The sequence below is a fragment of the Rattus norvegicus genome, chromosome 2 (genome assembly GCF_036323735.1).
Source record: "Rattus norvegicus strain BN/NHsdMcwi chromosome 2, GRCr8, whole genome shotgun sequence".
Taxonomy (NCBI): domain Eukaryota; kingdom Metazoa; phylum Chordata; class Mammalia; order Rodentia; family Muridae; genus Rattus; species Rattus norvegicus.
Window position 1 is genome coordinate 216,036,648 of NC_086020.1, and position 3,774 is coordinate 216,040,421.

General features: G+C 37.0%; 1 non-coding gene across 1 annotated transcript; it reads right to left on the reverse strand.

Moving 5' to 3' along the window:
* Positions 1 to 548: 548 nt before the first annotated feature.
* Positions 549 to 760, reverse strand: LOC120101122 (small nucleolar RNA U3). Its single transcript, XR_005501525.1, has one exon. It is a non-coding gene; the product is annotated as a small nucleolar RNA U3 (small nucleolar RNA).
* Positions 761 to 3,774: the final 3,014 nt, after the last annotated feature.

A 3,774-nucleotide genomic window follows, 5' to 3' on the forward strand; every position in this document is an offset into this window, starting at 1 on the left:
TTCCTTCCTTCCTTTCTTCCTTCCTTCCTTCCACATATTTGAGTCCCTTGTAGCATAAACTAAGAGCTTGAAGATTTCTTAAACATTAACCATATATATATACACACATACAAATGCACAGACACATTATATATATATGTATATATAATTATCACATATATATGATCTATATATATATTTAATGATCATACATATATGATCATTAAATTATGGCTTCAAGAGGATATAAACTCACAAAATCATAAAAAGCCAAAGCAAGATCAAGGTTAAGGGTCACATTAGAACTAAATGCATAAATTGAGATTTCTTTTCCTATCATTTGAAAGTGTACCATCCACCAGTTTTCATGTGCCTGACTGGCTTCAATCTGGCTACATTGAAGATGTCTTTGAACTTCAGATAATCTTGCTTCTACCTCCTGGCATATATACAAAACATAGCTGGTCTATGAGGTCTTGGGCACTGAACCCAGGGCTGATGTATGCTAGAAAATCACTTCCCCAACTGAACTGTATCTCCAGTCTCAAGAAAACAAATTCTTTTTTTTTTCCACTCAGACTGTGTTCCCTCCCTCTCACTCTCCCGAAGGAGAGAACGATCATCAATGGCAAAAGGCAGCTGCACAGAAGCAGCACCTAGAGCCAGCTTCACGCTCAGGAGGGGGCGCTATGTCTCGTCTTTGTGGTTTCGGGTGCTCTACACAGTCAGAGAAACTTCTCTAGTAACAAACTATAGAAATGATCCATGAAAGTATAGTCCTAGAAAACAAATTCTTAATGAATGTAGTACTAATGTATCATGTATTCATGAGAGTACAGTACATTTGGTTTCAGGTTTAATTACTATATAAATATAAATATAAATATAAATTACTATATAAATAGTAAAACCCTCCAGGGAAATATAATTATTGCCTCCTTTGTAGATACAGAATGGGGACTCTAAGATATTTCTGCAATATGTCTTAAATGAGATGGTGTGTAATGTTCTTGACAGGAATTTAGTAAAGATTTTCCCTAGGGACGATTATAAGAACTACTTATTGTGGATAGATCATAATGTATTTACACTCACTGTACTGTTTCCAGTCAACATCATGAAATTCTTCCATTGTTAAGAGAGAAATAATTTTACTAAAAATCGTGAAGTGTATCTAGAGAGATAGCTAAGCAGTAAGAAACTGGCTTCCCATCACCTAGATCTGGCCAGTCACCCCTGCCTATAACAGACTCAGGGTATGTCACACACACACACACACACACACACACACACACACACACACACACACACTAAATAAAATAAGTGAAACGTTTCCTAACCTTCAGATAAATCATTTCTTATTACTCAAAACAATATCTTCATCTATTGGTGAAGAAAAATGTTTGTCGATATTTGTATTATATAGTGTCAATTAAAACAGTCTAATATGAAAGACATTGTTCCAAATGAAAATAATCTTTAAGAGAGAGTAAGCAGAGTTACCATGTTATCCTTTCCAGCTTTTCTTTCATCTTTTGTCTGTGATTGAACCTTACTGGTTCTTCTTTGCACTTTAGAAACTCAGTGGCATAGTAAAGTTATCTTTCATCTTTCCTAGTTTCTTTATGCTGCTGCAGCCAGTTCCCCTAAAAGATAACCCTAAAATATATTATTAAATCTTATCACCTCTCACAATGCGGAAAAGATTTTGTAAGTTCTAAAAATTTAATTAAATCCTCAAGGCTAGAACAGTGTGGTTTTACTACCACAAAAGATGTTTGCATCAAATTTTAGACAAATAAAACAAAACAAAGAAATGTAAACCCTTCTATGCTGCTGAGACAATCATACAATCATATAACCAAACAGATATCTGAACAACTATATGAAGCCAAGTCAACATCTTCGATTTCATTTCAAGTCTAGTACCCCCTCCCTCCCTCTGCCCCTCCCTTCCTTCTTTCCCTCCTTCTCTCTCTGTCCCTCCCTCCCTCCCTTCCTCCCCATTCCATCTATCTCTCCCTCACTCTCTTTCTCTGTCCCTTCCTCCTTCTCTCTCTTTCTCTCCTCCTTCCAGTCTCTCTCTCTCTCTCTCTCTCTCTCTCTCTCTCTCTCTCTCTCCCTCTCTCTCTGTGTGTGTGTGTGTGTGTATGTGTGTGTGTGTGTGTGTGTGTGTGTGTGTATGACCTCAACTTTCAATAATGATTATGCATTCCAAATATTTGAAATTCTAGACTAGGATAGGATATATTACCACCATTAGTATCTTCTTTTCGGAGAGTTTCTTTCATTTATCAATAATAATAAAACCACGCTCTTTCGTAAGAAAACAAAGGAACTCACTCATTTGACTATGGAATCAGATGTCTGAAAGATGAAACCTTTGTAAATCTGAGCTTTATGGCCTCCCCAAGGGATTGTGCACATGGGGATTGTGGGTTTATGCTAACACTAAAACAGGAACACTGCTTTATCGTATGACTTTTTCAATTTAAGATTAACAAGTACACAAAAAATATCTAATGAAGAGTCACCCTGTGAAAACATTCTCCAGAAATATATGAAGCTCATGAAAAAATTCAGTTTTATAACGGGTTTTTTAAATTAAGAAACTTTATTCTTTTAAGATTCTTATTTACTGTAAACATTAGTAAAATACATCTGAAAGATATGTTATTGTAGTATTAATTTTGGCAATAAATATTTAATTATCTTGGTAGATTAGTATGAAATATTTCAGATGCATAATTTGGAGCAAGATATCACATAAATGTATTTGTGTGTACAAAGATATTGGTGGTGTATTGTAACTTTATTTTTTAAACCTTATTTTTGATGTTATTAAAAATGATCTCACCTCTGTTTTAGACCCATACCCACCAGAGGTAGTGGGAAAGATATGGGTAAAGTGGACCTGTTTAGAAAGTTTCCTTGGAACAACTCTTGTCTGTATAGTCTGAAAATTGGCAGTTTGGTTCACAGGTCAGTAGTGGAAGCTTGATCTACTCCAAAACACTTTACAGATACAACAGTAGTCCAGCTTGGTAAAGTCAGGATAGGAAACATGGATCAGCAGTGGTGGCACTACACAACAGAGACAACCAGACCTCAGCCTCGGCATGAGTCAGCAAGAGGTATCAGGAGGAATACCAGGAGAAGTTCTTGACTGTGCCACTCTCAGAGAATCGAGATCGGCAAATTCGAGACCCATAAGCTTGCACAGCTAGTTCTGTGAGCAAGTCAATGTCAGCCTCCAAAACTGTCCATCATGCCCTATTTATACCCTCTGAACGTCATGTGTCTTGTCTCAACACTGGCACCTGACTCAGGTGACGTCACTCTATCAATTGGCTGAGTCTGCGGAAGCGGCGAGACCAAAAACTTTATTCACGTTTTTCTCTCTGTGGAGCCTCAACAAATACAAAATGTAAGTCAGACTAATACATGTCTGTTGTTCATAAATAATCCTTCATCACGACTCTTTTTACATGCTTGGTTTTCACCTGTGTCTGTTGTAGCTACAGGTTTCTTCACAGAGTTGAGCTTACTCTTTCACTTGTGTCGGCTTCGGCTAAATGTTCCTTCAAGTGTTTGCCCCAACAAAACACCATCCAACCAACTTTCCAAAGAACCCTTACTTTAGTGTACATGTAAGTCAGAGGGAATTGGATCTCTACTTACACCATGTGATTCTCAGAGCTGAACTCAGAGCATTAAGCTCGTTGACAAGTGCTATTACATGCACAGTAAGTCGTTTGGTGAAGACGCATCATTTGAAAACCTAAAATATGTTAG